Source organism: Heteronotia binoei, chromosome 7, assembly GCF_032191835.1.
Source record: "Heteronotia binoei isolate CCM8104 ecotype False Entrance Well chromosome 7, APGP_CSIRO_Hbin_v1, whole genome shotgun sequence".
NCBI classification, from domain to species: domain Eukaryota; kingdom Metazoa; phylum Chordata; class Lepidosauria; order Squamata; family Gekkonidae; genus Heteronotia; species Heteronotia binoei.
In genome coordinates this window covers 112,416,972-112,440,493 of record NC_083229.1, presented here as the reverse complement: position 1 = coordinate 112,440,493, position 23,522 = coordinate 112,416,972, and positions in this window count along the sequence as shown.

Sequence of the window (23,522 nt, the reverse complement as noted above, 5' to 3'; positions counted from 1 at the left end):
TCACACTTCTTCATGTAACTAGGCAAACGGGCTCTGCAATGCTTTTCTACAGTTAGCAAAATTCTCAGGCACCGAATGCATCGTTTCTTGAAGTTCTGACTAAAGTTCGCGAAGTCAAACAAGTTAGGATCTACAGCATCCTGCATAACATCCCGACACAAAAGAGCATTAGTTCACTACCCACTTCCACTCGGCAGTGTTTTCTTTTATGCTGCTCTGGCATCTGGTCAGTGCCATGTGGGCAGCTGAATAAAGCTTTATTTCTGTAGCACTCCAATCTGAAAATCTTACGACACAGACTGAGAGATGTTACGGAGCAAACACCCTAGAGACCGAAGACGGCCATTGCTTCTGGCAAGCCTCTGTCGTGTTGTGCTCTGAATTCTTTGGATGGACTGCTTCAACTCTACATCTGATGGAACTCGACCATTAGCAAAACAGGTGAGAATTAGAAGGGCATGAGCCTCTTTTTTATTTTACTCTGCATAACAGAAAACATATTCAGAACAGTTAAGGCCAGTTTTTGCACAGACCCAGACCCTCTAGCATAGGAGTGGCCAACGGTAGCTCTTCAGATGTTTTTTTGCCTACAACTCCCACCAGCCCCAGCCAGCATGGCCAATGGCTGGGGCTGATGGGAGTTGTAGGCAAAACGCATCTGGAGAGCTACTGTTGGCCACCCCTGCTCTAGCAGGAACCCCGTGGTGCAGAGTGGTAAGCTGCAGTATTGCAGTCCAAACTCTACTCATGACCTGAGTTCGATCCTGGCGGAAACTGGGTTCAGGCAGGTGGCTCAAGGTTGACTCAGCCTTCTATCCTTCTGAGGTTGGTAAAATGAGTACCCAGATTGCTGGAGGGAAAGTGTAGATGACTGAGGAAGGCATCGGCAAACCACCCCGTAAAAAGTCTGTCATGAAAACGTCGCATCGTCACCCCAGAGTCGGAAATGACTGGTGCTTGCACAGGGAATTACCTTTACTTTTACCTTTTGACCCTCTAGCAAGAAATGCAGGAGTTTTCATTTTGAGATGTCTTTACAACTTTGTTGATTTGTTTTTGATTGTTAAATTGTCAAGCACAGTCCAATTAGTAGCCCTGTGAAACTACTCAACAATGAGAAGATCTGTGGCTGTGATTTCAATAGACTTAGGAAGGGTATAATAAGCAGGGGTGGAATTCTAGCAGGAGCTCCTTTGCATATTAGGCCACACCCCTCGATGTAGCCAATCCTCCAAGAACTTACAAGGCTCTTTTTTGTAAGCTCTTGAAGGACTGGCTACATCGGGGGAGGTGGCCTAATATGCAAAGGAGCTCCTGCTAGAATTCCACCCTGATGATAAGTCTGCTTAGGATTCCACTGCTGATCTCCTACTGTTTTAATGCAGCTGAATAGTAGCTATGGGGAGAGAAATCCTTTGGAGCGTAGGTTTACCTCTTTGCCTTTGCACCATCCCTGTGATCTCAGTTCCCACTCCCCACCCCCTAGGTTTGCCCTAGTTTGTACTTCAGCGGGAGACAACCAATAAAGTCCAGGGTTGCTGCAAATAGGCAGGCAATGAAAATCACCTCTGACCTGCTTTGAAAACTCTATAGAGTTCGCCATAAGTCAGCTACAATTCAATGGCACCTGACCCACACATACAAGCATCCAGGACTTTTTTTGCAGCAGGAACTCCTTTGCATATTAGGCCACACACCCCTGATGTAGCCAATCCTCCTGGAGCTTACAGTAAACCCTGGAATAAGAGCCCTGTAATATCTTGGGGGATTGGCTGCTTCAGGGGTGTGTGGCCTGATATGCAAAAGAGTTCTTGCTACGAAAAAAAAAGCCCTGCAAAGCACCTATGTTTTCCTCAACAAGACAAAAGCAAGCACCAGCCAGGTGGGGCAGGGAACAACTGAGATTATGAACATGTGTGGAGCAAGCCCTAGACTTCCACTCCCATCCCCTTTGAGGGTTATTTACCTTTTTTTTACTCTTTAAAAAGGGGCCTAGTTATTGAACTTACAGGAAGGGAAAATATAGCTTTCCATTGAATTCAGGGCTGTATTCTGTTACATCAGCACACTTGGTCTTCCGCTTTTCCATCCTCACAACAAATATGAGCTAGATTAGGCAAAGAATGTGTGACTGGCCTAAGACCACCCAATATCAATAGCGGTTAAACACTGCCTCAAACAAGACACGATGAGTGGCAGTTTCCTAATAGCCTGGAAAAAAATTGTCCTGTTCCTTTAAGACAGGCATAATGGAATGTTATTTACTAGATGATGTTATTTACTATGAAAAGCTTCACCTGTCCGTTCCCCCACAGTAAGCCTCTATTAAAGGGAAAGAAAATTCAGTTATAAGGAAGTACTTCAGGGACAATTCCCAAGCTGGAATGGAAGTCGCCAATCAACGCATTAATTTGACATGAGACAGAGGAGATGGACAGGACACTTGGAGGGGGCTGCAGCTGCATTTATTTCTTCCCCACAAGATGGTTTCTTTTATTCTCAGGCCTCATTTTGGGCAGGAGCTCACAGGAGCGGAGCTCTGGAACTGCTAAATTTTATTGTGCTTTTTTCCTTATTCCTCCTCCCCCAAATACTTGCTTCCGGGCTCCATTGTTCAACCCCCCTGTGAGAATTTTGCTGAGCTCTAAGATTTGACAAACTTTCTAATATTTTTCCCCACAAAAAATGGGGAAATTACCAAAACAGTTAAAGTAGACTGATGGAAGTCTTCATTGCACCACTGTGGCCACATAGGAGAAAGTAATTTCACAAGAATGAAGGGAATGAGATTTTATTATGACAATTATAATTGAAGAAGCATTTTAAGGTAGTTGCTGAACTGATATAATGTAGTGCACCTTCTGGTGATGTCAGGGGTGTGTGGCATATGCACACTTCGGTGGGAAGGGCGGCATATAAATCGAAATATAAATAAATAAATAAATGAGTTAAGCAAATGAGTTGTGCTAATGCGTTCCGGCACCTCTTTTTCTACAAAATGACTCGTTTATTCTGTTCCCTTCCCCCTTGATTCAGAGAGTGTAGCTCAACTTTTTCTGAAGCCTAATCGTTTAGAACATTACACAGCAGGTGTTATTAAATGTGTGCGCATTAATATCTATTTAAATTTGTTCTGCCTGCTCCCAGAGCTTATACGTATGCACCTAAACTAGGGGATCAAAATAGATCGAATGTGTGTAGATAAAAATGATGCAAGGAAATCAGATCCAGTTGTAATAAGTTCATGCGCTGTTATTTAGTCTTTTGAGCTATATGTACATAAGAGAAGCCATGTTGGATCAGGCCAATGGCCCATTCAGTCCAACACTCTGTGTCACACAGTGGTCAAAAAACCCAAGTGCCATCAGGAGGTCTATCAGTGCAGCCAGGACACCAGAAGCCCTCCCACTATCCCACCCCCGCCCCCCAAGCACCAAGAATACAGAGCATCACTGCTCCAGACAGAGAGTTCCAATGATAAGCTGTGGCTAATAGCCACTGATGGACCTCTGCTCCATATGCTTATCCGATCCCCTCTTGAAACTGTCTATGCTTGTAGCCGCCGCCACCTCCTGTGGCAGCAAATTCTATGTGTTAATCACCCTTTGGGTGAAGAAGTACTTCCTTTTATCAGTTCTAACCCAACTGCTCAGCAATTTCATTGAATGTCCACGAGTTCTTGTATTGTGAGTTCTCGTACTTGTACGAGTTCTCGTATTTGAATCCCACCAGGGCTTTTTGGGTAGAAAAAAAACAGCAGGAACTCGTTTGCATATTAGGTCACAAGCCCTGAAGTTAAGCCAGCCCGAACTGCATTCCTGTGTGTTCCTGCTTAAAAAAAATGCCCTGATTCCCACCCCCACCCACAGTCTTATGACAATGCTGCCAACATGTCAAGGTGTTATCAAGGAATGCAGACAAAGGTTTTAGGGAGAAAGACGGGGTATACATGAAGTAAATAAATGGACCCAGTCCAGAAGGAACATAAAGGCCTTTCTCCATCCTCACTTATCTTTTCTGGAACCTGCAAAAACGTTTACCAGAAAGATTCATATTTGCGGCAACACATATACTACATTCATGACTAAAGGAGGAATGATTTCCCTCCTCTCTCGCTGTGGGTGAAAATGACTTGCTCACACCTGCTTCATACTGCACACGCAGGCCATTCTTCTCTGCATCCTCGGTCATTTTCCAAACAGGAACCGAAACTTCTTCACATTTCCTTTACAAAAGACTTTGGATTATGCGTGAGTGTGTGCGCATCGCTCAAAGATCCAAGAAACCAATACTGTCCTGTCTTGTCAGGCGCCACACGCAGGCTTTTCCTGAGAAGGCTTTAAAAAAAAAAATGAAAAAAAGTGGCTTGAATCTGAGAGGGGAGAAGACAAGGTCATTCTCTCGGACAGGATGCCAAGAGGACAGGAACTGAAACTGCTAGCCGGTCTAGAGACGCGGCACAACTCAAGCAGGCAGCGCTGGCCCTCAGGGAAATTGTTCACCAGCCTGGCCTCCATGATAAACCCAGAAGCTTGCTTGAAGCAACAGCAATAACAATGTGTCGCATTCCAACAAAGCGGCAGAGAACTTCTTTCTTAACATTTCCTTACACATCAGAAGAAAGTGATGGGTCGGCAGGTTCTTTGGAGATAGGGGCTGTCCTAAATGGGGCATGGAAAGAATGTGCCCCCAATTACTACAAGCAAATACAGGAAACACTCCTGATTAGCGTGTATAGCATGTTGCATCTAAGATCCTACTATGGAATTTTGCATCATTTAATGTGTCATGTCCAGGGCATTTTTTTTTTTAGCAACAACAACAACAACAACAACAAATTTTATTTGTATCCCGCCCTCCCCGCCGGAGCAGGCTCAGGGCGGCTAACAACATGGCTCAGAGCCAAATTATACAGGTGAATAAAACTACATCAACAGCAGAAACGCACAGGAACGCAGTTCCGGCTGGCTTGGTGTCAGGGGGTGTGGCCTAATATGCAAATGAATTCCAGCTGGGCTTTGTCTACAAAAAAAGCCCTGGCTGTGTCAATATTTATTTATTTATTTTTAGGCCCCCCCCCCCTTCCCCTAGGACAGTCTCAGGGTGGGTTGCATCATAAAAACAATCAACAGTAAAAACAATAAAAGACCAATTTAAAACTTATGCTTTGCTTCCATTCTGTTTTTAGACTTTGGGTTGGTTCTACCCTATTGCACTGTGTATTTAATGTTCCATCCGGAGATTGCGCTGTTGAGTCATTCTGCGTAATCCGCCTTGAGTCAAAGTGAGTAAGGCAGACTACAAATAATAATGTAAATAACTACGCTTTCTTAAAATGTGTTTGTTTGCAAAGAGCCTCTCCCGTCACCTCCTAAAAGGGTAAAAATTGGGCTTTTTTGTAGCAGGAACTCCTTTGCATATTAGGCCACATACCCCTGATGTAGCCAATCCTCACAGAGCTTACAGGGCTCTTAGTATAGGGCCTTTTGCAAGCTCCAGGAGGATTGGCTATATCAGGGGTGTGTGTCCTAATATGCAAAGGAGTTCCTGCTCCTGAGTAAAATACTTCAGATAGGGAGCCTCTAGCAGTGCATCATTTTCTCTCCCACCCACAGTTTTATTTTGTATAATATGGAGCCCAAAGACTACGAAACTTGGAAGCTGGTTTACTGTTTGGTGTGCAGCTAAAACTACTAGGATACTGCTTCTGTTAGAATTTTTTTTTAAATAAGTGGAGCCTCCATTATAAAACTAACTGCAATAGCTGGTGAAATAGCATTCTTCTAGAATATGCACAGGCTTGGATCCAGTGGAGGATTCCCGGAAGGAGACAATTTGACAGGATTTCCCCTCCTACTGAAGCCCCCAGCAGATCCTCATGCTGTTCCTTGACTTCCCCTAGCCCCAAGAGTAGCATTTCAGGGGGAATTTGAGGCTGCAGGAGAAGTTCTGATGGAAATCCCTTCCTTCCATCTGTGGAAATTTCCAGTGGCTCAAAGCCATAGTTTCTTTCAGTTACCAGAAAAAAGAGACCAGCTGTTAGAAGATGCTGAGTGTGATTCTATGAAAATTTACTCCAATAGAATCCAATTGATATCAGTTAGCTTATATTGGGGTACCTCTGCATAGGACGGCACTCAATAAATCCACCTTCTATTGCTTGGGCTACCCCTGTTCCTTTTATTCAGACTGCTATTCAGTAATTCAGATACAGCAGAGTGGTAAAGCTGCAGTACTGCGGTCTGAACTCTCTGCTCACGACCTGAGTTCAATCCCGGCAGAAGCTGGATTCAGGTAGCCAGCTCGAGGTTGACTCAGCCTTCCATCCTTCCGAGGTCGGTAAAATGAGTCCCCAGCTTGCTGGGGGTAAAGTGTAGGTGACTGGGGGAGGCAATGGCAAACCACCCCGTAAAAAAGTCTGCCGTGAAAACGTCATGATGCGACGTCACCCCAGAGTCGAAAACGACTGGTGCTTGCACAGGGGACCTTTCCTTTTCCTTCTGTTTAGCCCAGGTTAGCAAAAACTCACGCATGGATAAAGATACCTGAAAGGATTCTTTGAAAGGATTCTTTTGCAGGGCTTGCAAAACTGAATTATTTCGACAGGCCTTCAACACCTAAACGAAGAGAAGACTGCCACCCTACGCTGCTGAGGAACTACGATCATTATAGGATCACTGCCAGAAAAAAAAAAGAAAGATCCTGCCTATACTGAAGTTGAACAGCACCTTAAAATGTAGTATTTTAAATGGTTATTTTATTCATTTTAAATTGTAATTGTAAATGTTTTCGAATTGATTGTCAGCCGCCCTTAGTCCACCTGCGGAGAGGGTGGGATATAAGACTAAGGTAATAAATAAATGATAATAATAAATAAGCTTAGGTATCCGGTCTCCAAGAATGCAGTTTGAATTTGTCTGGCTCTGTACTGTGTGGCTGGCAACATTGTCACAGGGAAGGCTACTCTTCCCGCTCCTGTCTTTGCTCAAATGTTCTGACTTCTGAGCTGTCATATTTGATGGATAGGCTTCTGAAACATCCACGGCCCTGGGTAGAACCTGATGGATCCAGTCACCTCCCCGTTGACATGTCTGAGGATTTAAAAGAAGCAAAGGGAAGGTCAGCTTTCAGCTCTCCTTCTCTAATGGCCAGGAAACGATCAATTGGTTTAACCTGGTCATGACCTGCCTCTGGTTTGCCAGAAGTCATTTGGCAGATAGGGTTACAGGTGGCCAGACCTTCACGCAGGTGTAGAGCCATCTGCTGCAGCTGCTCCCTAGCTGGCCTGCAGCTCTCAGATTTCAGTTTGAATTATTCAGGCCTGGAGGCCAATGCAGAAGTTGTTCAGCAAAAGAAAAGGCTTGAGGATATTTTTTTGTTCTTCACCTAGAACAGCAATGAGGATAGTGACAGCATAGCTGGCTTGTGTGGTTCTTTCATTATTAATGACAATAGTTACAAAACAGGGTTTTCATAATGATCGTGATATAAAACAAAAGAGACTCCCCAGCCAAACAGCTTATAAGGGAGAGGGGCATGATTTTCTTAAGTTTATTGTTCTGTTTCCTTCATTATTGCAGCTTTGCCCCTCCCTGACTTTACTCTTACAAGGCAGCCAGTGCTTTCACAGCATAAGCTGTGTTCCTTTGAAGGAGGGGGGGGGGGTTTCTGGGTTTTCTTGACTGACTGCAGGACTTTTTTTGTAGAAAAAGCCCAGCAGGAACTCATTTGCATGTTAGGCCACACCAACTGACATCGCCATTGTTTCACATAGGGGCTTTTGTAGAAATAGGCCAGCAGGAACTCATTTGCATATGAGACCACACACCCTGATGCCAAGCTAGCCGGAACTGCATTTCTGTGTGTTCCTGCTCAAAAAAAGCCCTGATTGAATGTAAACTGTAGCCTCTAGGATACAGGTATGAGATATTCCAATCTCAAAGGCCATGGGGGGGACTTTATGAGAGGTTTTAAGCTGCCTGGAGCCCCCCCAAGTTTGTTTATTGGGTTTAATCATAAGTAAATACATCCCAACAAAACGTAGATTAATGGTGTTCACAAAAATTATTAGAAACTGAAAATGTTCAAATTCAATAAATACTAAAAATAAATATTAAAATATGACAAATAGTGAAATGGTCAAAGTTGATAGAACTAGTGCAATTATAGGATAGGGGACTAATTATGGGATGGGGGCCTTTCTTATAACTTTTGGAATGGGGAGTGTCATTTAACAGTCAATATCTATAACTGTGGAGTTTTAAAACAGATATCTAATCAGAAAGCTAGGGGCCAGGGCCAGGCTATGAAAAAGGAGTTGAAATGATTATATTTATCAGGCATTAAAGTATGGGACTGTAGACAGGTAAGATAGGAGCTAAGTTTGATTAGTGAATGCTTTTGGATAATGTACTTTGTAAGTCTGATTAAGTAGGTAAGTGCTAGGTGGTAATGTTATGAAGAATAGAATGAAAAGTAGTTTATGGACTATTTGATCACACATAATTCATTAGAAGTGCATACGGGGTTTTTTTTAGTGCAATGAAGTGGTTATCAAAGATTTCAGGTTTTCACGGCTGGTAACATCATTAGGGTTTGTAGAATCTTTCGGGATCAAGTGCCGTGTTCTACTGGAGAAAGTTTTCCTTCCAGATGTTTCATTGTCAGCTGAGAAGGAAAACTTTCTCCAGTAGAACACGGCACTTTATCCCGAAAGATTCTACAAACCCTAATAATGAAGTGGTTGTTTTCAATACAGGGAACATTCAAACATGCAGCCCCCAATTACTGTTTGAAAATAAACTGTAAGGTGAAATTTGTGATCTTCATGAATGCAGAATCACAGTTGGGCTGGATTTGTGCTGATCAGGTAACTTATGGGGGTTGCAGGGGCCAACTATAACTACTGGAAGTGCCCACAACCCCATCAGGAAGCACCTCGAATCAGGTTCATATTGACTTTGTGTGAGCCAGACAGTGGAGATTATATAGGAAAAGAGACTCTGTGTTTTAACCGGCAAAGGGCAGGATCAGTGAAATCATTGCCATGGATGAGTACATCAAGTTCTTGCGTTTCCCCAAGTACTTGAATTTTTTATTCTGTATTTTATACAAGGAGTCAGCCTTGTTCTGCCTTTCTGTTTTCCAGAACTGCCCATATCTCAATGGGTTTCCCCTGGAAGTTTCCACAGGAAACATTCCTGATGTTTACTAAGTAGATTTTACAGCTTGTCCTGTCCAAAAAGTTAGAGGAGCACAACTTGGGTAATAGATGTGCATCACAAAATCTTGAATAAACAGTACAAGGTGCCACAGAAGGACGGGGTGAGCTCAGGCCCGGAGCATCTGCCCAGCATGCGAGTTTCACCATCAGTCCCCAGCATTTCCAGTTTAAAGGGTCAGGTTGCAGGCAGTGTTCCCTCTAAGCTGAGTTAGCATGAGCTAGCTCACAGATTTTTAGCTTCCAGCTCACACATTTTTGTCTTAGCTCAGGAAGGATGACCCCAGAGCACAATAATTTATGCAGTAACGCACAACTTTAATGCTAGTAGCTCACAACGTTAATGCCAGTAACTCACAGCTTTATTGCCAGTAGCTCATAAACTAGAATTTTTGCTCACAAGACTCTGCAGCTTAGAGGGAACATTGGTTGTAGGTGATCTGGAAGACCTCAGCCTGAGACCCTGCAGAGCTACTGTCAGTCAGAACAGACAATACTGATCATGACCTATGAATAGTCTGACTCAGTGTAAGGCAGTTTCGTGTGGCAAAACGACTTAGGAAAGAGGAGCCACAGTAGTATTTGCAGTGAACGGGAGAGGTGATTAAAAAGACAAGATTTGATTTGCAGGCCAAGAGTCAAGGCGGGAAGTCCATTACAACCTCCCTGTGTGTTAAAGGGCAGATTCACACATGCATGTTTTTGATGTTGACTTCAGGATGTTCAGCGTGAGTAGGTCATCAAGTTATGGAACGTCCTTGTTCTTTATCCTATTTGACTTTTGTTTATCTGCACCCCATGAGAGGTTGGGAGTCTGACCACTCTCATCATGGACTGTGTAACAAACAAATCAATTCCAGCCCTTTACACTTGAAAAGAGTTGGGACAGGATTCCCAGCAAGCTTTTCTGCTCCATTCCACCCCCATGCATTTCCTTTTAAATCTCTCTAAAATAATTTCCTTCCAATAAGCACTTGAGCAAGTGAGTTCTAACTCATGAAACCTCATGTTGGAATGAGTGCTGTTACTTGCGGTGTCACTGCATGTCTATTTTATTAAGCAACCAGCTATCTGGACTTAAATTGACTGTAAGTTCATAAGTTATAGTGAACACACACACATTTTTCCATGAAGATGGCTCCAGAGGAGAGCCATGTTGGTCTGTAATAGAAGAGCTGGATTTGAGTCCAGTCGCATCTTAAGAAACCAACAAGATTTTTGAGATGTGAGCTTTCAAGAGTCAGAGCTCCTTTTGTCAGATACATGTCTTATGAAGGTAGCCTTGATTCTCAAAAGCTTGTACCCAAAATTCATGTTGGTCTCTAAGGTACAACTGGACTTGAATCTAGCTTTCACACCTATACTCTGTGTAAAATGCAGACTTAATTCTTTATAGATGCATCCAGTACTTCTCATGTTACATTCAACACATGGACACCCAATCATGCGGTTAAAACCCCATATGTATCCAAGTACTGGTCTCTGGTTTCATTGGTCAAGTATGGGTGTTTTTACACTGACAGTTTGTGACTCTCTGTCACCGCATTGGAATTCTCACAACTGTTTTGCATCGTTGCTGCCTGAAGCATCTACATTTGTTTCGGTTTCAGAGCTGCTGCTACAACGTTTTTCTCGACACTAGTTTTGATCTGGTCTTCTCTACAGGCGTTGCGCAAACTTGTATTGTAGAAGTTTTCATGTTTTAAAAAAATCCTCCAAAAGCCACAAGGTGCAATAATTTGCATGAGAACTGAAAGCACTTGAAATTTTTACATATCATTGCTTGCCTCATCTAGTAATTTAAATTTGTATTGTTTTTGCAGTGTTGACACGATTTCCAAGCAATCCAAGTATACATTTAACTAAGAGCTGGTATTCCAGCAGCCCTCTGATCAGAGACCTCCCCCCCTCCCCCCAATTGAAACGCTTAAATGTAAAAGGAAAATAATTAAAGTGGAACAGTGGCAGGCAATTTGAAGACTCTTAAACTCTGGATCAAACTGAAAGTAAAAACACCCTACATTTGCTTTCTTACCAACAGGTGGATCTACATGCATGCAGGTTATATGTGCATTCACTGTAACATATGAACAGAGCTTGTATTAAAAACCAATGCGATCCCAGAAACTTTTACCTGCTTTATTTAAAGGCTTAGTCTCTCTGTAAAATGCACAGCTTTTGCATGGCTTCTTTAACACACTGTGTAACTCAAACCCAGTTTTAGCAACTATCTTGCACAACTGCTCATGTGCTGTCTTTCCAGACTGCTGCAGCCAGATTTCCTTGAGCTCACCTTTGATAGGAAGATTGCTGTAAAAATTCTGAAAACTTGTAAGATTTTATTTAAAAGAAAATGGAAGCAACTTTAATTATAACGACCCAACTTCCTGCCATCGCAGTACTTCTAAGAGTTCTAGATTGGGATCTCAGCGTTTTTAAATGTCCTGAACTGGGATTCTGAAACAGAAGTTCATATAACCACAAGCGATGGATGGGGGGCAAATAATGCCTGATTTCAGGGGCAGTGGCATTAAAAATTATTAAATTGTTCCATATGATCAACAAAGTAGTACCAGTTTTGAGTATGTGAATTTCATAGGCTAAGTCTGCCATCTAGTGGCCTACAAACAATGTCAACACGTAACAGCTCATAACAAATCTTCACCGATTTTATTCTTTAAAGTGCCCACAAAATGAGCTTTGTATCTTTAGGTAAACCATCAATAGCCAATTTTCTGAAACAGCGTAATATTTTCTGTTTCTGGCTGTTTCAGAAACATCTCATTTCTTTCAGGGTCAAGCATTTTGGGGATGCTAGCCTGGATAACAGGAATACAGAAATTGCTGCTACAGTTCAGTTTGGTGTAGCCAGTTTGCCGTAGTGGTTAAGTGCACAAACTTTTATCTGGGAGAACCAGGCCTGATTCCCCACTCCTCCACATGCAACAGCTGGAGTGGCCTTGGGTCAGTCATAACTCTCTCTGAGCTGTTCTGCTCAAGTGCAATTCTTGGAAGAGCTTTCTCAGCCCCCGCTATTCCACATCTGAGGGTGTCTGTGGGGAAGGGAAGGAAAAGGAGATTGTAAGCCACTCTGAGATTTCAGGTAGTGACGGGCAGGGTATAAATCCAATCTCTTCTTCTTCATCTGAAAAGGCTGTGTGTATAATCTGCAGTCTGAACATTATTTTGTCTGTTGAATCTGTTGACTTCCACCCCCACATTTAGGATACACTGCTACCAGCAACAAATACTACCAGAGAAGCATGCACAGTTAAGCCTGAAGTATTTCCAAATGGTCAGTGGACACAGTTCTACCTAAGGTCATTCTGTTCTTCCCCAAGTGAAAGGAAGGAACTGATGGTTTTGAACTTGGAGGGGTTCTTTGTGAGGCATGTTCTTCAATTAAACTGTAGCAAGACAGTGACCTTGAACAGCATGATGGGAAATGCAAATACCCTGTTTATGTGTCAGTATAGTAGTGTGCAAACACTGGCTGCTGTCCATATTGTTTTAATTGCACTGAATTTGTTTTAAATGTTTCATAATCACCTTAAGCACCAATTTTCAGAAGGCAACTCATTTTAAAAATACATTTGGCATAAATATTTTCAACAAGAACAGTGAGATAATGGTCTAGAAAATCACAGTGTCACAGAAAATACCAAGGCTTCTTTTCCAAAGAAAAAAAGCCAGCATTTCAATGGAAAACATTTATTTTGTTCTAGAAGTTATTTACAGTGAGGTTTGTACATATTTTGAGAAATTAAAAAAGCTGTTTTTATAAAATTAAAAATAGTATACAGTATTTACAGCATATTCTACACAAAAAACAGTTTATCCTTTTACAGTAGATCTAAACTATTATACAAAACATGCAGTATATACCAGCACATTATTAGGCAACATACAGCTTAAGAGGATAATGAAAATATTATCATTGAACAATATATTCTTCTACACGTACCGAGTCTCACATCAACAGTACAATCTTAAACAGAGTTACACTTTTTAAAGTCCACTGAAGTCAGTGGGCTTTAGAAGGGTTTAACTCTGTCTAGGTATGCACTATAAATTATGTTCCCAGATTCCTATAAAGTAACATCTTGTAAAGTCTTGAGTGAGATTTCTCAGAGTAAACCAATGTAAGAATGAACACGGCATGCACGTTAGCACACATCCTTGAAGGATGCAGAGTTCTGCATGCACATGGGCATTCCCTGTTCACTTTAATGGAGGGAACCCCCTTCCGCTGGATCAGTGTTTTATCCACATTTCCCAAACATGTTTGTAATTTCATTCATGGAGATTTTTACAACTAACCAAAGGAACTTTCATTCAATTTATTAATCCCTATTAATCTCCATATTCCCCCACCCAAGTTCTCCTTCACTACTTTTTGTGCTTCTGTTGCGGGATGAAGAGAAGCAGTGGAATAAAAACACAGCCTTAATATCACCAACCAACAGAAATAGCTGAAACCACCTTATTGTTAAGAGCATCCTGAATCCCCCCTCAGGCTTTCTGCATAACCAACAGACTGCTTTATATGTAACTATTCTCTAAAAAGTACCACTTCTGGTAGGAAAAAAAAGTTTGTATAAGCAAAGTAATCAATGTACTTGAGGATTATGTCACATGTACATGCAAGTAAACATGTGCACTCAAATGTGATGCTGTCTACATAGCATTCTGCACAGAAGTAACACATGTATAGAGGAAATACTCCCATGTAAAGCAGCCCTGACAACTCCAAGTTCCGTGAAGCACTCTGAATAATTGTCCCACTCTCATTATTTCAGAACCAAGCACCTCCATTTCCAGACCACAGTGGCAGATCCCTTAAGCAATTTTCAACAAACTTGCCATTTTTTAAAAGCAGCATGTAACCATTGAACTTTAAAAATCACTGGAAATTAAGCAGTTTCAAAAGGAACATTTACATATCATGGACAATTTTAGTCAGCATTGCACCTTCTAATAAACTCCAGATGAATTATTATTATTATTTGTAATTCCTCCCTGGGACTGAAGGGAGGAAAACTGATTGGTTTTCTTATCTCATTACATATGCTAGATCCATTCTCACCAAGTAGAGCTATACGTCCATAGTACCAAGGTATATGGTAATATAATTGGTACAATTATATGACTGTGCAACAGCATCTCAATTCTCAGTTCTTTTGCAAAGACAGAATTGTACTTCTTTACAGGCAATACCAGTGGTGAAATGAAGATACAGTTCTCAAAATAATTCTATGAAGTTTAGTTAGTTAACCACATGCTTCATTCTTTTTTAAAAAGAGTGTTATTTTGCTTAAGAGCATGACTGTCCACTTATGTATCTGAACAACTATTGAAGAAATTTAAAGTTATTTTAGACATGGAATTCTAGCAGGAACTCCTTTGCATATTAGGCCACACACCCCTGATGTAGCCAGTCCTCCAAGAGCTTTTACAGGGCTATTTTTTGTAAGCTCTTGGAGGATTGGCTACATCAGTGGGGTGTGGCCTAATATGCAAAGAAGCTCCTGCTAGAATTCTACCCCCGATTTTAGTCAAAAATGAGCATTCAGCATTATGAAATATCCCAATTATGGCAAGTGGCATTTCACAATATATGCATATATAAATGGTCAGTCTTTTTTTAGTTGAAACAATTTTATTTGGTAACATATGGTAACAAATTATATTTCTTGCATCATTAATAACTTCTTTTATCTATCCCATATATTACTTTCTACCCACCCCTCCCCCCGTTACTTGACCCCCGCCGGTGTTATTTACTTAAAGTACTAATGTTTAAAGGTACCCTTAACTATAAAAACAAAAATATTCTTCTTTTTTCTAAGACTTAATCATTATCAAAAATTGTCCAATGTCCTTTTATTTTCTACTCTTTTTCTACATATCTTCTGAACTTTTTCCACTCCATCTTAAAAACTTCTAAATCATAGTCTCTTAAAATTCTTGTTAATTTGTCCATTTCACTCCATGTCATAACTTTTACAATCCAATCCCATTTCTCTGGTATTTTTTCTTGCTTCCATAACTGCGCATATAATGTCCTAGCAGCTGAAAGCAAGTACCAAATTATACGGTAGTTCTATCTTCTTTTGGAAATTTTTCCATTTGTAATCCCAACAGAAAAGGCTCTGCAGCTTTCTTAAATTCCTATCCCAAGATCCTAGAAATTTCTTGTTGAATCATCTGCCAATACTTTTTTGCTCTTTCACAAGTCCACCACATATGGTAGAAAGAACCTTCATGTTTTTTACATTTCCAACATCTGTCTGGCATCTTATTATTCATCTTTGCCAATTTCTTAGGAGTCATATACCATCTATACATCATTTTAAAACAGTTCTCTTTAATACTATGACACGTCGAAAGCTTCATAGAGTTCTCCCACAAATATTCCCAAATTTCCATCTGTATTTCTTTATTTACATTAACTGCCCACTTAATCATTTGAGATTTCACTACTTCATCTTCCATAGACCATTTTAAAAGTAATTTATATAATTTTGAAATTAATTTTTTGTTGTCTCCAAGCAGAACTTTTTCCATTTGTTTGCTCTTTTCTTATTCCTTCAGTTTTAATGTCATTCTCCACCAAACTCTTTATTTGTTGCATTTGAAACCAATCATATTTATTATTCAGCTCTTCAGCAGTTTTCAATTCTATTTTGCCACTTTGTATTTTTAATAGTTGATTATATGACAACCACTTTTCTTCACCTGTCTCAGCTGTTATTTTTATCACTTTGGCTGGCACTATCCATAATGGTTTTCTCTCATCTCCATATTTCTTATATTTCATCCATGTATTTAGCAAGCTGTTTCTAATATAACGGTGAGAGAAAAAGCCGTCTATCTTTTTTTCCCATAATACATATAAGCATACCAGCCAAATTTATTTCCATGACCTTCCAATGCTAAGGGTTTTTAGTTTAACAACATTATCCATTCTTTTATTCATAAGCAAACTACTTCATGATATAATTTTAAGTCTGGTAATTGAAATCTGGCTCTCTCTTTTTCATCTGTTAAAATTTTCATTTTAATTCTTGGTTTCTTCCCCACCCACACAAACACTGAAATTTTTCTATGCCATCTATTAAATTGATACTGTCTTTCACAATCGGAATAGTTTGAAACAAATACATTATTCTTGGTAGAATATTCATTTTAATTGCGGCTATTCTACCCAACAGTGACAAATTAAGTTTATTCCACTTTAACATACCTTCATCCATTTTACACCATAGCTTCTCATAATTATTATTGAACAAATCGATATTCTTCATTATCTCCACACCCAAATATTTTACCTTGGAGGTCACTTTATAGCCCGTTAGTCTCTGCAATTCTTGCTGCTTATTTATTTGCATATTTTTACATAGAAGTTTTGATTTTTCTTTATTAATACAAAGTCCCGCCAACTCCCCATATTCTTGTATTTTGGCTAACAACAAAGGTGTGACTTGTATGGGGTTATCATTTATAAACATTATATCATCTGCAAATGCTCTGTATTTATAAATAAATCCTTTTACTTTTAATACTTCTATTTCTTTATCTTCTTGAATTTGCATCAGTAATATTTCAAGAGTCATTATAAACAACAGTGGGGAAAGTGGACAACCTTGTCTTGTACCTTTACTAATGTCTTTTGTAAGATCAGCATTTATACATGGCCTTGCACGTTGTTCAGTATATATTGCTTTTATCATAAAGCTTTCTCCCAGCTCCATTTTCTCCATTACTGCAAACATAAAATCCCAATTTAGATTGTCAAATGCTTTCTCTGCATCCGCAAAGAACAATGCTACTTTCTTTTCTGGATGTCTTTCATAATATTCTACAATATTTACAACAGTTCTGATATTGTCTCTTATTTGCCTTTTGGGAAGAAACCCCGCTTGATCTTCCTTTATAAAATTTATCAAATATTGTTTAAATTGTTCTGCCAAGGTTCTTGTATATTTTTTATAGTCATTATTTAATAATGAAATTGGTCTATAATTTTTTACGTTCGTAACATCTCTATCTTCCTTTGGAATCAACGACATAACAGCTTCCTTCCACGTATTTGGTATTTTCCCTTTTGTTCTTATCATATCCATCAATTTCTGAAGTTTCGGGATTAACTCCTCTTTGAGGGTTTTAAAAAATTTAGCTGTATATCCATCTGGCCCAGGTGCTTTTCCATTTTTCATTGCATTAATTGCTGCTTCAATTTCTATTTTTTCAATTGGATCGTTCAAAACTTTTCGCATATTTTCTGTTAAGGGTGCTATTTTTATCTTTGTAAGTATTCATCCATCTTTCCTTTCCTTATTTTAACACCTTTAAATAACTTGGCATAATACTTAAAGAATTCTCTTTTTATTCCTTCTTGATCTACCACCTCTCTTCCATCCACCACAATTTTATTAATAATTTTATTTTCTCTCTTTTTCTCCAGTTGCCTGGCCAAATATTTTCCGGGTTTGTTTGCTCCCTCGAAAGATTTCTGCTGCAATCTTTTCAGATTCCATTCCAGTTCTTTATTTAACAAATGTCTCGTTTGCGTTTGTAATATTGTAATCTCCCTTATAATTTTCTTTTTCCCTAGCCTTTTTCTCAGTTCCTTCTTTTTTCTTTATTTCATTTTGAATGTCCAACATGTTTTTCTTTTGCCCTCTTATCTTTGTTATTCAATGTAATCAATATTCCTCTCATTACTTCTTTATAAGCATCCCAGACCGTCTGAAATTCTATATCCTCTTTATCATTTATTTGGAAGAAAGCTTTAGTTTCATTTTCTAGAGATGTCACTATTACTTTATTCTGTAGTAAATCTTCATTCAATCTCCATCTTCTCAACTTCTTAGACAATTTTGTAATCCACATTATTGGGTTATGGTCAGCCCCAATTTTAGGTAAAATCTCTATTTTCTTTAGTCTTTAGTGCCCCACAACATGTCAATTCTGGACAAAGTTTTATGTCTTGCTGAAAAAATGGTATAGTCCTTCACTTCAGGATGAAATTTCCTCCATATATCCTCCAGATTTTCTTGTTTGACCAATTCAAAAAAAGACTCTGGCAATTTTCCTTCCTTATTATCTTTTTTTACCCCCAGACCTATACAGTGTGTTTTTAATTGTTCCATTAAAGTCCCCCATTATCAAAACTTGGTCATAAGTCAGTTCATCAAATTGATGTATAATGTCTTTTTAAAAAGCATCCTTTGCACCATTTGGTGCATACAGTCCCAATAACAATGGGTTTTTTTGCATTTACAAATCTTCCATCTTTATCTTTAAACACTAATTTCGGCTCCAATTCTTGTTTAATATAGAAAATCACTCCCCTTTTCTTCTGTTCAGCCAGTGAATAAAATTCTAGTCTCAGTTGTTTATTCCATAAAAATCTGTAATCCTTTTGTTTTATATGCACTTTTTATAAACAAACTTTATTACAATTTTGCTTTTTAATCCAATGAAACGTTGCCTTTCTTTTTTGTGGTGAATTTAGTCCATTTACATTCCAAGATAATAATTTGTAATCCATCATGGTGCAAATTCTTTATGTTCTTCATAAAACCTACGCAGTTCCTGTGTGCTTGTAATTGTAATCCTTTTACCTTGCAGCTCAAAGCTCAGACCTTCAGGTATTATCCATCTATACCTTATTTCATTGTCACGTAGCTTTTCTGTCAATTTTTTGTATGCTTTTCTGTCATTTATCACTTGTCTTGGCAATTCTTTCATGATTCTTACTCTGCTGCCTCCCACTATCAATGTCTTTTCAAAATTTTTATTCAAGATTTTTCCCACCATTTCTTTTGTCATGTATCTTATAACCACATCTCTTGGTAGATTAATTTTCTTGGCATATAGTGAGTTCACTCTATACATATAGTCATACATACTTCTAGTTCCTTCAGGACCTTCCTCCAAAAATTCTGCAATTATTCTTATTATATATCCTTTCAAATCAGTTTCTTCATCCTCAGGTACTCCTCTCAGATGTATCTGGGTTTCCATCAATTTGCAGTCATGAATTGCCGCCTTTTCTTGCATTTTTAGCAAGGTGGAATCATGTACTTTCACTCTCTCTTCCACCTCTTGCACTTTCTTTGATGTTACCACAGTCTCATTTCTGAGATGTTCTATATCTTTCCTTAGCTCTTCAATGTCTTTTCTAATTTCTTTTTTAGAAGCAGTTATGTCTCTCACCCCTTTCATCATCCTGGCTTCCATTGCTTCTAATTGCTCTTGCATTTTCTCCATGAGGCAGTCCTTGTACGGGTTAACTTATGCTCTGACATTTAAAAATACCGAAAATTTTGACCTCTCCAAATTAAATTTAAACTATCAGGTTTGACAGAGTAAGGCTTGCCCTTTTCAATAAGCCTAATTTCACCATCCTCAGAGCCTCCTGGGCTCAGATATTAATTTTTAAAGATTTTATTTCTTCCAAAATGGGGGTCGCGACTTTCTGCTTCCCTTTAAAAAATTTTCCTTCAAAAGGCTTCTAAAATAATTATCAGCGATAATGTCCAATAGTATTTACCTTATAATTGTCACCTCTGTCAGCTTCACCAATTTTTAATGTCCCGAACACTTTAAAAACTTTGTTTAATTTTTGACTTCCTAGCAATGGCCGCTGATGTTTTTCTATGATATTATAGTCCTAGAGTGGGCTAGCTGCTTCAATGATTTCCCTTTTCCATCCGACACTTCCTGCTTTTCTTGCCACCAAATCCCGTTTTCACTGGTAAAAAGATCTCGCGATGTTTGACATATTTCCTTTGTTGACTGTGATAGCTGCAAATCTGTGACGATGGGGCTTTTTCACCAAAACCGCAAGTAGACAAAACAATAAATTCCTTTCCACTTTTTAGCACTGTCCTTTAAATTTGCAAAGTTCAAATTTTGCCCCTTCTCCCAAACTTTCTGAATCTCTATTTCCCACCTTCTGATTTTATTTTGTTTAACTTTAAATAGTCCCGGAATGAAGATAATCATCAGTACCTTTTTCTGCAGTTATCCAGATCCAACACTGGTCTTGTATAGCTTTAGATGTTTAGCAGTCTCAAAGAAGGTTAGGATCCTGTCAAGCATATGTCAAATAAATGACTCCGGAAACTTCTGCAGTTGAATATGCAATTCGTCTCTGGAGATCCCTCAAAGGAGCGCCCCCCCCCCCCGGGACTTTCTTTTAGCCAAGGTAAATCTCCTCAGAGTTTCCTGTGCATATCTTGAACTGATCTCCAAATGAGAAAAGTAGGCATTAAATTGCCCTCCACTACCCCGAACAGAAGCCTCAGCCTGCTCCCCTTCTGAGAAGCAATTCAGCTCGGCATTTTCCAACCCCAGAAGTCTATAAATGATCAGTCTTGATTTGTTTTGTCCAGAGTCACTGAGGCCCTGTCCCAATGGTATTTTTGAATGCACCTCTTTGCTTTATCCCACATATATGAATTCTATTCATTCCCTTGTGAAAGGAATAAAATGCTGAAGTTGGGAACAATGTTGCAGTAAGTACACTACTCCTGACAGAAATGCTGAATGCTCATTGGGGTGCATTGTGTGTTCTCAATGCACACAGGAATTGCAGCAAGACATTCGCCTTCCATCTACACACATCCTTTGCCCACTGAAAGGCATTTTACCAGTACTTTAGAAAGGAAGGATTTGCATGGGACCTTCATGTTCCTATCAGATACACAGATCCTCTACATGGAGCTACCCTTGTGCCGGACCCGGAAACTGCAGTTAGTGCAGAACGCCGCTGCCCGGCTGCTACTAGGGCTCCCAAGATGGGAGCACATACGGTCGGGGCTCCGGGACCTGCACTGGCTGCCAGTAATATTCCGAGTCCAGTACAAGGTGTTGGTCATTACCTTTAAAGCCCTATATGGCCTAGGACCTGCCTACCTTAGGGACCGTCTCTCCCCACATGTTCCCCAGAGAGTACTACGATCGGGTTCACAAAACCTGCTGGTAATCCCCGGGCCAAAGGAGGCCCGTCTAAAGGTCACCAGGGACCGGGCCTTCTCAATAACGGCACCTTACTGGTGGAACCAGCTGCCGGAGGAGGTGCGGGCCCTGCGGGACCTAGGGCAGTTCCGCAGGGCCTGTAAGACAGCCCTCTTCCGGCAGGCCTATAACATCTAACTGACAATGAGAACATCTTCTGGATGGAACAAAAATGCATCTACAGACCGCTGGTTTTATTCCTATTTTGTTTTATCAATTATGGTTTTAACTTATTTGTAAATGTTTTTAAACCAAATCTATGTAAATTATAATGTTGTAAGCCGCCCTGAGACACTTCGGTGAGAAGGGCGGGATATAAGTCCAAATATAAATAAATAATAAATAAATTTAAACAACGCTACGCATAGTTTATCCCTTAGACTTGTTAACTCTGTATAGTGCAAGGGTCTTTCATCTTACAGGATGAAAGTTTACTGTGACTGAACAATTAAAACAAAACTATTTTAAATGCTCTGATCCACTCTGTGCAAAGCATCACTGAATTAGTCTGCTTAAGCATCAAATGATACAAACTAGTGTTCCCTCTAAGCTGAGTTAGTGTGAGCTAGCTCACAGATTTTTAGCCTCTGGCTCACACATTTTTGTCTTAGCTCAGAAAAAATGGCCCTGGAGCAAACTAATTTATGCAGTAACTCACAACTTTAATACCAGTAGCTCACAAAGCAGTTTTTGCTCACAAGACTCCACAGCTTAGAGGGAGTATTGATTCAGACAGATTCTCTAAGTTTGCAAACCTGCCTCAAGACACAACCTTTGTACAAGAAAACACCTCAGGACACAGGTACTTGTTATAGTGTCGCCTACAACTAATTTTTTTTGTTCCAGATCATGAAGAAAAATGCTGATCAGCACTTCTTTGTTAATAAAACCAAGTACTTTTTAGTGGAACTCAAACAAGAACTACAAAAAAATGTGTTTGTTCCAAGTTTCATAATAATTTGTAATTCCTCCCTGGGACTGAACAGTGATATTGGTTTTCTCGTCTCATTACATATACTAGACCCATTCTCACCAAGGAGAGCTATACATCCATAGTATTCCAATGTATTTCTTGTTTAGAATAGTGTATCAGAATAATGGGGTTTTTTTGTATTGACAAAATAAGAGATATTGGCTGTTTATCGCATTACATAAGCTTAAATCCATCATTCACTATATTCTAATGTATTCTTTTTTGTATTGGGAAACCGGAATTATGTTTATAATATATGCTGCATGTTAAAATAAATTAGCTGGACAGGAACACCTCTGAGAAAAACATATTCTCAGGCTTGAGTAGCAATAGAGCAATTAACATACTCTGCATTTATTGCCTCGTGACACTCTCACCAACATTCTCCAATTCTAACATGTTTACTGCCTTTGCTGTTGTCCCACACAAATAGTGCTCTTTCAATTTGTTATTTTCAACATTTTTCCTATTGGATTCTAACTTTGTACTACTTTGCATACTTAACCACTTGTCCACCACCTATATATAGTACTGCTCATTGCACCCTATTTCATTGTCTGATGAAGTGTGCATACACACAAAAGCTTACATTCTGAATGAAACTTTGTTGGTCTTAGTGCTACTGGACTCCAACTCTGTTCTATTGCTTCAGACCAACACGGCTGCCCACATGGATCTAAATGCATAATACTGTTTTTCTTCAGAATATTCATTACTTCCAGATTCACAGTTGCTTCAGACTTCTAAAGTGAATTGGTCTCTTAAATTATGGATGTAGGCTTTAATATCATGGAAATACTTTGTATAAACATTCCATGATATTAAAGTCTCTACAGACTTAGTGGAACCCTGATTCTAAATATAGAACAACATTACATAGCAATTCTGCCCACAGAGATGTGGAGTCTGGTGGACATGTTTCTCCTGTGTACAGAAGAGATAACACAACTGAGCATATCTCTTGTGAACTGGAGCATGACTTGAAAACACAACCACCGCCCTGGACTGGACGGATTGTATGGATTTCCTCCCTCACCTTTAAATGGAACATAAGTTTGAGTAAGTGTATTTGACTGCAATCCTAAGGTTCCCCAACTAAAAAAAAAAGATTTAAAGCAATAAAGCATTTAAAGCTATTGCATATGAAATGAAAATATCGCAGGGAACAGGAGACCTTGAAGTGTATTTAACAAGCATGTTGTAAATTTAAAACATTAATTCATTTTTAATGCAAAGATGCAATTTTACCCAATTCTAGAGTGATATCCATGATATATTAAGAGAATTGTTAAGGTATTT